Here is a 13,993-nt window from a genome sequence, read left to right as displayed (position 1 = left end):
GTCGTCCACCTCCAGTCAGCCTTGGACCAATGTATGATAATTCACACAACAGTCTCATGGTGTATGCAGTGATTTGTTGTGTGAACTACTTTCTGGTGTCTGTGCCTAAAATGTGATTAACAACAGGTCCATGGAGAGAAGAAGACAGGATGAGTGAGGAATGGAGTGTGTGTGTGTGTGAACATGCAAGGGGGCTCTGTCAGCAGAAACAGGCACTGATGCAAGTACCCAAGGGAGCCCTGACACACGTTAGAGCTCACACTCCATCTCCTTCTCTCACACACACACACACACACGCACGCACGCACGCACACACGCATGCACGCACATACGCACGCACGCACACAGTCTCCTTCTCCATCATCTTGGCTGTGTCTATTAAGCCCAGCCGTTATACTTCTAAAAGTGTAAATTCCATAAAACAAACATTTAGCTCAGCTCCTGCTCAATAAGTAGCACAGGAGCTTTGCAGCAGTTTTACAGTTGAAACTTCATTATCATGCACAGGAGAGTGTGGCCGGCAGAGTTAGCGTTCATTTCCTCATCAATACCCAGACGTATTCATGCAGCTGGTAATGACGGATAAAAAATATGGGCTAAACATTAAATTAGCTTGTGCCCTGAGAACAGATAAACCCTCTTAAGTGCTTTTTAAAAAATCTGCTGTCATACTGTACCCCCCCACCCCCCACCCCAAACACACAGACATCTCTCCCTCCCCATTCTCTCTTACTGGCGGTAGCCTGGTGCAAGTTCCCATGGAAACCAGCCTACTCTGAGCAACGGCAGATGGAGAGGGAGCTGGAGGTCTAAATTTATCTCCCAGCATCCTCTCTGACTACAGACGCACACTGGCAGCAGGAAGTGAAGAGGGGAAATGCTTGGCGTCTGCATGCATCCATTGACAGGCTGGCATGACCCTTGACATCTAACCCCCTTTGAGTGACAACGGGTGTTGATGTCACAGCAGATGAATACATACAGTGCTGCCTGCGACAGCTTGAACTGCAACAGCAGTACAACATTTGATACTGTAGAAGAGGCTTTAAGGCATTCTCAAAGTATACGGTACATGGAAAGTTAACAGTCTTGCCTGTGCGAGCACCAACAGAGCTGTCAATCAAACTCAGGCCCCAAATCCTAGACAGCAACATTAACCAATCACAGAACCATGGGGAGAAACTGTTTGGTTTGGTAAATGACTGAAAAAAGAAATCCAGACAGCAGTACAAGACGCTAGATAGAGCATAAAACCTCAGAGGCCAAGACTCACACTCACCCAGGAATATCACTGCTGTCAGTAGTATGCCGCGCGCCAAGGAGGACGCCGTCTGAAAAAACACTACATACCAGAGCTCTCACTCACTCTCTCTCAGCTCTGTGCAGGATGCATCGGGATCGCTGTACCTCTGAGGTGAGACGGTGTAGAGAAGGATTTCACAGGGCTTTGATAAGATTGGCAGTTCACAAGCATCGCAGTGTTCACTTTGATTAAACACAAGCCAGTGCACTGCAGGTCAATAACCGGCCTTTAAATCAAACACGAGTGGCATGGCAGAGCAGGTTTAATGCACACCTCGGCGGCAGGAGAAGATTGTACTCGCAGTTTTTAATAATACCCCTGGCAGCGGACAATCTGCCCCTTTAGTGACATAATCAACCGAAAAAACAAAACTGACCACAGCTTCGACTAAATTACAGGTTGCCAGGTTTCTGTGTCCAGGAACTTCACAGATGGAAATGATCTGTTTTGTGATCACTTAGTTAGACAGCACAAAATTTCTCTCAGAGGACTTTACCTGTGATTGGAGAGGAACTCTAGCCTCAGACCCTCAAGTCCAATAAGAGACAAATACCACTAATTCTCCATAAACTCTGAGGGATCCAACTTCCAGGAAAGATATGCAATAGGTGTCATATACACAGTCTTTAAATGTCCATACAGTTCAGTGATACCCTCTGAGATGCTAAAACATCTCAGGTATGTTGTCCTTAAACCAGTGACAAAGAGTCTTTGACACTGACATAAGAGACAAACTTAAAGCCTTTAATTAACAAAATACTCCTCTGGGTGCTAAGGTACTAGATTACAATGTACCAAATGGCAACTTTTGCAATAAAAATAAATCAAATGTATACACACTTCCCAACAACTAGGACACAGTTGCAATAACTACATGACTAATTCGCTTTACCTGACAAGTAAAGTAATAATAAGGAGGGAAAGAGAAGGGGAAGAAGATTGAGGGGCGAGAAGAACGCAGAGAGAGGAAGACAGAAAGTGAGGGGAGGGAGGTGCAGAGGGAGGGAGAGAAACAGACAGAGTTTAGATTACCTGACAGAGCAGTCTGGTCTTCCCCCTCAGAGACGCTTCACAGGCACTGTGAGACAAGTAGGGAGAGCCAGAGAGTGAGAGCGGATATGACTGTTTGAGTGGGTGTGTTGCCGAGAGAGAGTGAGACAGAGAGAGAGAGAGAGAGAGAGAGAGAGAGAGAGAGAGAGAGAGAGAGGCTGGGGGTGAGGCAAAAAAAGGAATGATGGAGAGAGAGGGAGAGAGGAAGACACTAAATGAATGTTTCCACTGTGCAAATGTAAGGGGAGGAGGAGTAAGATGTGTTAGCTGGAAGACACTAAAAACTGACTCATAATCTCGTAGCGTAAGTAACATCTTGAAAAAAAAAACAACAACCCATCATCGTCTCTTAAACCAAAGTTACATCATCAGTTGCTATATTTCTTATTGCCAATGCAATCAAAGTGCATGACAAACCAGGACAGTGAAACCAAAGACATGCACCTACACATTCAGGAAGGGCAACGTCTGCTGCTGCTTCTTTAACTCGCACACATTCAGTGGCGGTGGCACATTGCCGATAGATAGGATTACAAACAGGTCTTACACGGGGCTTTCCCGTGCAACACAGAACCCTGCAGGCGATACCTTGCAATTATCACCTCCTTATCAGCAAACTTGTCTCATTGTAGTGGTGCTTGAAGGGGGAAAATGAAATCCTCTATGAATATGTCTCTTTACGTACACCTTCCAGTTCCAGCCAGAGTGCCACTGTGCTGCATCTGTAAATGAATTCCAGATTGGCATCCATTCAAGCAAGCCCCCGCATTACGCAGAACTCAGGCTAGGCCTATCAGCAGTACAACACGAGAGAGAGGGAGAGAAAGAGAAAGAGAAAGAGAGAATTGAGAATGAACGGAGGTCCTGCTGTTCCATAGAGCTTTGCCTCACTGGCAGAGCACAGGAAGTGTGAGTCACACACTCTAAAATAAACACACTCACACAGTGACGAGCCGGCACATAGAATGAGCGGATGGCTGGGCTACTGATCAGAAGGCAGGCAGAGGGAACATGGATCCTCACAGGCCAGCGACACGTGGTGGCCTGCTGGGACTCACAGCCAGATGACAGGATGAAAAGGAAAAGATGGTCCTCTCTGTCTCTAACTGCTTTTTCTTTTTTCAACCTCCTCTATTATACACCTGCTTATTTACTCTCTATCAAATCTCTCATTTTTGTTTACCTCTCCTCTTCTTATGTATTGTTCCTATATTGTCCCGATGTCCCCCTATTCTCTCGCCTCTGCTCTGTGTTTCCTCTCTTATTTTATTTGGTTCCAGTCAATAGGAGTGTTGTTCACGACTTGGTGATTACCCCTGGCTCCGTGCGCCTGCTGGCTGACTGCTGCAGGGGACTGTGCTGGCCTGATGCTGGGCTACTCTCACAGGCTGCTGGCTTCACTGGCCGAGGCACTGTATTGTGTCTGCCTGAATGTGCTCATTGTCACCCTTTACAGCACACACCTTCTATACTGTACTTCCCTGTGAGGGACCTTCACCCATCCGTCATCCCTTTGTCCTCTGTTCCTCAGACTGAGGGGTTCTGACGGGAAGGTGGTGGGGGGAGCAGAGGCTTGGGAACAAAACTGCCACTGTGGCGATGATTGACAGGAAAGTTGCTCTACACAGACGTAACGATTAGCAAGGCCGGAGAAAGGGCTGCAGACTCACAGTCTGGTTAGAAGCTAGAGAGAGATACGAGGTGTTAAGTTGAACAGCCTTGCAAGCAAAAACAGAGAGGATATTATTTTTGAAGACTTTGATCAAAATAGGAAAATAGGAAATGCAACAATTGTGATGGTGTGAAGGCAAGCTTTCATGATGCTATAATAACTGGTAACCATATGCTACTCACTGGCCCCAAGCATGTCAAGCTCACATTATGCAAAGCTGTTCTCATTTACAGTAAATGAAAACAAGGGCTCCCCTGTGGTATGGTCTCATGAGGCAATTTCATGTATATAACACACACCTACATACAAAATATAATGCAGAGGCAAGCAACACCTAAAATGCAAACATCATGCTTTATAAGAAACTTCATGTTGTTCTGGAACAGCCACAGACTATAATTTAGACCAAATGAGTGGTTTGCGCCTTTTTACAGACAACCATACAGATGACATATTTTTGGACTTTCATCCCATAAACTGCAGACACAGGCAGTAAAATTGGCAAATATGGGAGTATTCAGAGAAGGTTCCCTCTGTTCTAAGGGGAAGATTATTTCAGACGTGTGGTCTTGTAAACTGACCCCCCTCTGTCCAAATGACTGTGGCATTATGATAGAAACAAGATCCATTTAAAAAGGGGAGCCCACCTAGTGTATAAAAGCCACTGTGGCTCATTGCTGCTCTACCTGTTTGCATTTATCTGGAAAAAAAGACTGGGGGCAAAGAAGACATCCATCTAACAAAGTGGGCTGAGTCTTCTGGGACCAGCATGTCAAACCACTAAATCCAGTCATTACTCGGGTAAATGTAACTGGATCATCACTTCTTTAGCGCAATCCACCTCAAAATAAAACTTACATAAAACTTAAACACATCTTATCCTGTGACATAGAGTTTAACCCCTCCTAAGGTGCAGCTTCAACACTGGTTTTGATTAAAGACCATGAGAAGTGGAACATCTGTTGATGGACTTGACTGGCTGGCACCGGTAAAGTGTCCACACACTAAAGAGTGTGTGTTATTAGGCAGGGAAGTGATCATTGTGCATTTAATGTCATATACTGTATACTGTAGAGCTGAGGAATGACTAAATATTTTTGATACTGGTGCTGATGTGATACCTGTGCTCCAATACTGATACGAAAACAGTTTTTGAAGACTTTAAACTTTTGTACCTTGTTTTTAGTCATGGGGCGGCAGTGCCGGTTAGGTGGTCTACTACTATCGAGTGGATTTACATGAAATGTGGTACACACATTTCATCTAGCTCCAGCATTAGGTAAGCATTTCAATTCATGGTCACTTGAAAATGATGCATAATGGCATTCCCATCAGCCTCAACTGCACACTGGGTTTACTGCTGATTAGCAAATGCTGCTAATGCTAAAGATCATACCTGCTTAACATCAACATGTTAGCACTGTCATTACAAGTAAGTTGCCCTGCTGATGTTATTTAGCTCAAAGCACCGCCGTGCTTATAAGAATAATCCTATAACATTGTCAGACTCACATTGAACAGTTTTAAAAAAAAAATCAATTTTCAAAATCGATGCAGAACCAGAGATATCATCGTTTTTATTCAACTCATTATTCTTCCTTGTAAAAACCTAGCACCTACATGCCCACAATGCAAAGTGACTACCAACAGTTTGGAGATACTCATGCTAGTGGCGACTAATGTAGCCTTGAGTTAACATAGGTTTGAGCTGCTAGCCTCAAGCAGATATGAGCAGCAGGCTACAGGTCTGGCAACTTCACACCTTTCTAAGACTAAGATTTTCCTTTTCAGAGTTGTAGTCCTCAGTCCCAGCTGGTACTCACTAAAGTGACATCACTTGTAGCGGTAGGCTCTATAGTCACAAAAGGCCTTAAACAGTTTGCTTTTTATTACTCCCCAAGACTGGAAAACAGACTGTGATGTGGTAAATCGGTGGAGGATCCCTTTAGCCTAGAGCTGCTAGTGCAGGCTTCAAAATAACAAAATATTCCAATTTTGAGTTTAATGCGTTAAACTAGCTGAACACACGAGAACTTCTCCTGGATAAAATTAAGTTTAAAATGAAGTGATGGATTCAATCGGGAAATAGCTGATCAAAGACAATTCAGTTGGTACTCAATAGTATTGAGGTCCAACAACCAGGTCTAGCAGTGTGTCAGCATATACCCAATGTAGCAAAATAAACAAGAACTTTGTCTATCTATTGTCACATACACAGATACAATACAGCTGGTGCAGCGCGATCTTAGACATGCAACCAACCAGCCAGCTAATGGAGTCGAGCATGCTAGTCTTTTGTTAATGCCAATCGATTTGTATCCTCAGCAGATGTGATATCTGATCCTGTAAAACACTGAAAGACTGACCACCCTCTGTTTCACTCAGCATCTTTTTTTCTTTTTTTTTTTAATCTTGAGGGGCTTCTCTGCCTCTCTTTTTTCTATTCCATTCTTTTTCTCTGAGACACACAGAAATGCACTATTCCTTCTTCGCAACCACTCTCTCCCCATTTAGTTCTCAATTTCAGCCTTGCAACACACTCTCATTATCTTTTCCTTTTCCATGGTGCTGAAGCATTAATAAGCGCCACTGTCTTTATATGCGGCAAAGTAAACGTCATGTATATTATGAGGAAGGCTACCAGGAAATCATGTCTCCAGGGTTGCTCTGGGTAGTGATTATGGAAAGTAACCCGCGCCTGAATAAAGTCCCCGATTGGTAAGTGATACCATATATAGAGCTGATATATCATTAGCAATTTGCAACAGTAGTGTAAACCCAGCTATTATAGTTATACAGTATTAGTATCTTCTGAGTTTTAGTTTAGGTTAGGTTTGATTCCCTGTGTCAAAGGCAAAATGTTCCTGTGACATGACAAATAAATGAGGGACAGCAACAGTGAAAAAAGACTCTGAGGCCTCGAGATTTACTGTAACAGAAGTGAAACAGATACTGAGTGCCCGTCAAAGAAATTTCATCTGCCTTTGGACAGCTCAACACCAAATATCAAAACACAGCACAAGTGGTGTGAAAATGAAATAAAAGAGTGACAAAGCATAGGGGATGGGGGCTGACAGGGGGTATATATAGAAAGAGGAACTGACATTTTCAAAAGCTGTCCTCCCTGTGCCCACAAGTTTCACTGATGCGTGGATGTCAAGATCACAGTGCAAATTCTCCCACGCAGCTTACTGTACCCTTCGTTCACACTCGACTGCTTCATATCTGCTCTCTCAGTCGTGGTGCAACTGAAAAGAATGGGCTTGAGGCAAACCTGTGATAAGATGGACGTCTTAAGGTAACTGACTGGAGAGGGGACAAACACACATCTCACTGGTAATCAATATATCTGATGAAAAATCCCCTTTGTTTGCACCTTTCATTAAGTAAATGAATGCTGGGACCTAAGTTTTATTTTACTTTTTGGTACATTAAAGTTCAAAAGATTAAAGAAGGTTTGTTACATCCAACGATGAACTCTTCAACTTTCTCACATGCAGAATTAAAAAAAATCTGCTTCTACATGCTGGGCAATGACAACTGTCTTTTGTTAGTGCAGTTATTTCTATTTCTGCTGAAGTTATCTGTTTTTCTATGAAGTCACCCATGTGGATTTCTCCCCAGTGAAAGGAAAGCCTGCGCTAGTTCCTCTTTCTGCAGCTGCTGTACTGCATCCTGTGTGAAGCTGCAGCAGGTACAATGAGCGCTGCTGTAGCACTATACACGACCCGGTGCCATGCCTTATCTGCACATCTCAGTAACCTGTGACTATGTTAATCTGAGCTGTTAAGTTGGAGCTGCTGGTGCTTTTAGTGCTGCCTGCACAAACACAGACACGGGGAAGAGTCAACAGGTGGAAGCTTGGCCTGAGTGTGTTCAAACACGAGGACCAGGCCGCAGAATGTATCAACACGGCCCCCGGCCCCCCTCCCTCTCCCTCTCCCTCTCCCGGCCTGGCAGAGGGGCACCCTTCTGATCAGGGAGTTTACTCAAAGCCAGGCCAGTCCAAGTAATTGCTACCCGCAGTGACAAACAACTCCATTCAGCCTAAGTGTCGGTTTACAGTTTACTCTCCCTCCTCTGCTGTGAGCCCCCGCTGCCCATTCTGCCCGGTGCCACGCTGCCTTTGTGGCCTGTCAGCGGAGACTTTCTTCTCCATCAACGCCTCGTCAGCCGACCTTCAAACCCAACGCATGTATACAAATGCCATGTGCCTTAACCCGCCGTCTGTTTGTGCGTTTGTTTCTCTGCAAGTGGAGGTGTGAGTGTGAGCGCATGTGATCAGGAGAGAGAGAGCGAGACAGAGAATTACAAGACAGAGGAGAAAAACAGTGTGTGCAAATGCGTAGGAGAGAGACAGAGACATAGAGAGGGACAGCTCTTGTATATAGTTATCCTCAGTACACAGCTCCGACCTACGGGAGTGACTCTATCTGCCATCTCAGACAATCTTATAAAAGGCCATCAAATGTGTGTGCGGTGTGCAGCCTCTATATCTTGAGACTGCAGCTCAGGGGCTGAATGAGACAGCTCATCAATCACACCGACAATCAAGTGCAGCTAAAACAGTGCCTTCATAAATCTGTGTGCATGTGAGGAGCTGTGAAATGCTGAATCTACAGAATGCATGAATATACTCTATGTCAACAATAAATTGCACTGCATGCATATACTGTAGGTATAAGTAGAGATGGATCTGGTTCTTCATTTTTGTTGCTGTACTTCATATCCAAAACCAATCCCTCAACCCCCTGAACCTGAATGTTCCCAACATTTCCTCTGAGGACACCCTCAGTGGGTTGGTTCAGTTAACACAGAACATATTTCTTCACTGATCTCTTGCAGTGTCTGGTCCTGCTTATAGTTTTGGCTTAATTGGTCCATGGTTTTGGAACCTGGGATTTTTGCCTCCAAACCAAATTAATGGAGGTGAATCGTATTTCCAGAAAAAAAAAAAAAGTTTTATGTGAGCTTTTTTTTTTTTTTTTTTTTTTAAGTTTGCCAGTGTCACATACAGTATACATTCTTTATCTGCTTATTTCTGCACCTCACTGAACCTGAAGACACACAGATTTAGGGAAATATTAAAATCAATTATGCCATGTTTGAAATGGCCAAACCATTGCATTGAATTCATCATGACATCTTTGGGAATCTTCGATTTTCACCACAGCAAATAAAGTACTGTCAGGTGTGTTGGTAATGATGGATCCACCAAAGGTTTAATGAGAACATAATAGATCATTGTGCAGCATTCAGTGCGCTCATCTTATTTTTACAGTAACAGTTGTCAACAACAGAGAGCTAAAGGAACAGAGCCTTACTGTACTGTAAACACGAGGTTGAGAAGGATTAAGTTGTCGAAACGAGTGTCAATACCTGCACGCTGCTTAGTAACAAAGCACCAGGGAACAAGCAAACATATGCTGGCGTCCAGGTTCTTTACCACAACTCTTACTGCAAGGAAAAGAGATTTGTTGTAAGAAGAGGCTATCCGCTATGACAAGTCCTGTAAGTCAAACACAGCTCTCTCTACTGCAAACCAACTGGCCCACTTTGCGTTACAAGAGAGACAGAAATGTGTCACTTGCTGTACTCATTGTTGCTGGGAGGTATGGTCTACTCTGGCCACGAGGGAAGGCCACACACAGCCACACCGTCTGGTTCCAGGGTACGGTAGCAAACTCGAGTTCCTGCAAACACACACTGCTTCTGAATGAATTCAAATCATAGTGTGCGTATACAGTATATAACAGACACCTTGTAGATGCACATTTTTCTCTCCCCTGACCACCCAGACCGTTCAAATTGCTCTGGAAGGTAACAGAGCCCCGAGGTCACGTGACCAGCGTTAGGGGAATTAGCAGTGCATTCCTCCAGCTGTCATCACCTCTTAAAAGATCTGGTTAGGGAGAAACCTGACTCCAAAAGCCGGCTCGCCACTCACTCTCATCCCTCCTCTCCCACCATCCCACTTGTCTTCTGAGCCGCATACCCCTGCCTGTGTGAGCCTGATCATTTGAATACAAAGCAGAGAAACAAAAGAAGTCCTTAAAATAGAGATGCTGTGGCTTTCAAAGAAGCACACTGCAGAGACAGAACGAGACAGAAAAAAAAGGAGAGCGACAGAAGGAGGAGAAAGACAGCAAGATGAGCAGCCTTATGGCAAGAAAGTGAGACACTGTATTGATGTGGGATAGGTGGCTGGATACATTGATTTCCTGTTAGTTCTTGCCTGGTTACGTACGGCTGACTTGTCATCCAATACAGGTTGAAGCGCTGTTCCTGAACATGCCCTAAGCTGGGATTCACTGTCTTCTCGGATCATTATGTTACCTCAGAGAATGTTTCCCCACTGGGAATGTATACTGTAAGAGCTTTCTGTCATGCCAGGTTACTAGATAACACCGCAATCTCAGTGTAACCTCAGGTACATGATTTGCTCACTTCAGGACTGCAGATTGGGTATCAAGCAGTTGCATGATGAATTGGCCATTATCGGGGAGAAAGCTCCAATTATCAGTTCTGATTGGGCGATACCTGTACGCTGTAAAATATCCCATAAAGTGCACACCTGAAACCACACGCTGATTAATTTAATATTACGCTGACTACATGTCTCCACAGTCTCAAGGAGGCACTTGAGGGCGGCTTATCAATCAGGGTTATTGGCTAAAGAACAGAATTTTTAATTATTATTTCATGAATGAGATGCCTCACATAGCACTTTGCCCTGGTTTTAGAAAAACAAAACCATCAGGCATGACGCAAAGCCCAGCCTCTCATGTCTAATTGTCTAAATGCAGGCGGTCACAGCAGGATGTGCAGCGAAAAGGCGAAACACACCAACATGACTGACAGAGAGGCAGGTAACCGAGTTTCTGTGGAGAATTACACTGGAAAGAAAAACCAATGGGCTCAACACCGTTTGGTTTCGCACAAGAAGATGATGTTGAACGACCAAATTCAATGCAGGATCTATTTAAAACTGAAAACTTGCACATAGCCAGAGTATATGTAACATCAATCTGGGTTTTATGTACTGACATGTTTTTTTTTTTTTTTTTTCCCTTCTCTGCGGGTGAGCATTTGTACCACAGAGATATTCAGCGCAGGAACATCCTTTTATGCATCCCAGGGCAAGTTTTCTGACACAGTTTCATTTTTTTGATGTCATTTCAATAGTTTTCATGCTTTGAATTCACTACCTCTGTGGTCATCAGGGTCCAATTCACCCTGCACCAGCTGATTCAGCTGTGCCTGAAGAGTGCACCTCTTGTATAGATCTCAGTCAAAACACAATACAAATTCTCCAAATTGACAAAATGTGAATTTGTCATAGTTTTGAATTGGAGCCAGCTTTCATATCACCATGTCGAAAAGTATATTTTTTATTCACCAAATAGCATGTACAACTGCACAACTCACTGCGTGATGTGAGTAACTTCACTTTTATTGAGTCACTTTTTTTGAGACAAAATGCCAGATTTTTTTGCCCTGCTAATGTAACAGTAAACTGAGGGGTGCTGAAACCAAGTTTGCCCAAGTAATAATATTGTGATGTAGGAGACCACAGTAAAAAAAAAAAAAAAAGGGTGGTGGTTCATGAATCAAGTCAGTATGACTTTGCATTCTGACTGTACATTCACTGATATGATCAACAAGTCATTAAAGTTCATTTCCTAGACAGCTGAACAATAAGAGAAACCTTGATGGTGCTCGTGGTTAACAAGCTTGTCAGGTGACTTTTTGTGGTCAGCAGCCACGGATTCAAACTAGTTAGGTTATTCAGTTTCTCTAAGCAATCACAAAAATATAAAGTTGATTACAGTCAATAAAAACTTTTCAGTTCTCCACAACTTTTTTGAGAAAATAACGCTCAGAGAACAGCTGTATTCAAAGTGGGGGGTTGACGGTATGATTGTAAATAATTGGTTTTCAGTGAATGTTTAATTAATAAGGGCTAATTAGAGCTTTCAGTATAGCTTAACTTAAATATGATTTACCATTATGAAAATGACAAAAAAAAAAAACAGCAAAACAATATAAAGTATGAGTTTGCTGTTGATGTTGCTCATTGTACAAACAGATTAAATGAATACAGCAAGTTCTTAAGCAAAACGCACAAACAGCTTCCTAACATTTCAACAGATTTCTCTGGAACAGTAGAAATGTGTTTATAGATCATTTAAAGAGCAGATGAGGAAGTCATAAGCCTGAACCCACAAAATTTAAACAAATGGCAAGACGTGCCCTCCAGTGAGCTGCTAAACTAAGATAGGAAATCTAATCTACAGACCAATAAAATCTAATCTGGGGACTGGTGAGTAGGATAACTTTCACTGTTGAAGCAGTCTTGACTATGAATTGTAGAAAACTCAAACTGTGCATACCTCAAAGTTAAGCAGCATCTGAACAATTGCAACAAAGTGAAAGAGGTATGATAGAGAGCGAGCTCCACAGCTGAGTTTCGTGATTAAGAGGATGGAGAGGAGGACTGATTCAGTGAGAACAATCACTGTATTTTATGATTTTATGGCACACATATGCATACATGCACACACACTGGCACCTAGTAGAAACACAAACTGTCACAAAAACAAGCAAAATCACATTAGACGGGTCTTGGCAGACTCGCTCTCGCCAGCCCACAGTTTTCATTTTGCTCGTTGTGGTCTGGCAAGACTCAACAGACGTTTGGTTGCAAGAGACGTCATTTCACGTAGGCTGTAGAAAGGATGATTGACAGGTCATCAACATAAACCCTCCCTCAGTTTGGCTGGCTATATTCTGGGTTTGTTGAGTTCGTTGGTCTGTCTAAAATTATAGGCTATAGATATGAAAAAAAAAAAAAGCTTTAAACTTGCTAGTGTTTAGTAGCTACAACAGAAAGTATGTGACTAGATCATGAGATAAATTTCAAAAAGAGGAAGTTAATAAAGTAAAAATATTTATTGTCATCCAAATAAAGTAATATTTTCTCACTATGCTGCGGCTATGTGAGGCTGTGGGGACAGCAGTTGTTTGAGCTAAATGCTAACACCAGCATACTAACATGGTGACGTTTAGCAGGTATCATTTACCATGTTCACCACCATAATTTAGCCTGTTAATGTGGTAATATTTGTTAATTACAACTTTACACAAAGTTAAGTTGAGGTTGATGAGGATTTCATTGGTTTGACAAGTATTTGGTCATAAACCTGAGTATTCAACAAATTTGAAATTTTGTCTTGATGGAGCTAGATGAGCAATCATGGGATCACTTAAGTCATTAATATCCACCCTCCAGGGACCATGACTAACTGTAGCAAACCTCACAGTTATCCGACCTGTTACGATGTTAAGATGTCAACCTCATGATGGCGCTAGATGAAAAGTCAGGGAAAATTTCATGGCAATACATCCAATAGAGATATTTCACTCCGGAGCAAAGTGATGGGCCAACAGAATCACATTGCCATGGCTCAGAAAGGGCTGACATTAGGTAGAGGATAAAACAAATACATAGATAAATAGCACGCTGAGACTAAAGGCCTAGTCTGGATTCAGAAGGATAACATTTTCATAAATCTTTATACGGGCTTGTTTGAAGACACACAGACTTAAGGAGTGAAGACTTGGCTGATGAGAGGCAGAATACAATATAACACACTGCTCACCATGAAAAACTGCACTGACGATAATCTGATAACACTGTAGTTACACAGAAAAGCAATAAACAGTGCATTACATAGACTGATGGGATGAAACAGTGATACTCTCTGCAAAGTAAACTGCATCTTCTGAGTTTTGCGGTGGCACTCGAGCAAGAAGAGAAACAAATGTTAAAACAGAAAGTCAGGGGGAAAGCTACTGTAGCTTTCCATCGTTGCAGGCTCTCAACCTGGTCACTGACAAACAACAGCCAACCTATGACTTCTGTTTCCGTGATGCCAATAACAACATGACCAATGATGCAAGTAATA

The 13,993-nt window shown here is 42.9% G+C and overlaps 1 protein-coding gene across 3 annotated transcripts in view; it reads right to left on the bottom strand.

The window, feature by feature from the left end:
- The window catches only part of hivep3b (HIVEP zinc finger 3b), a 38,431-nt gene that overhangs the window by 15,426 nt on the left and 9,012 nt on the right, over positions 1-13,993 (bottom strand). The window contains exon 2 of one of the 3 annotated variants that reach the window (XM_087177512.1): positions 2,336-2,381. The exons of the other annotated variants lie outside the window; for them this stretch is intronic. The gene's annotated coding sequence lies outside the window, so the exon portion shown is untranslated. The remainder of the gene's footprint in view (positions 1-2,335; positions 2,382-13,993) is intronic. 3 annotated transcript variants of the gene reach the window in all.

This window comes from Seriola lalandi, unplaced genomic scaffold, assembly GCF_002814215.2.
Source record: "Seriola lalandi dorsalis isolate HSWRI2012SDOR001 ecotype SW California unplaced genomic scaffold, Sedor1 jcf7180002054609, whole genome shotgun sequence".
NCBI lineage: Eukaryota > Metazoa > Chordata > Actinopteri > Carangiformes > Carangidae > Seriola > Seriola lalandi.
The sequence above is the reverse complement of the archived record's forward strand: the minus strand, read 5'-3'. Positions and strand labels throughout refer to the sequence as shown.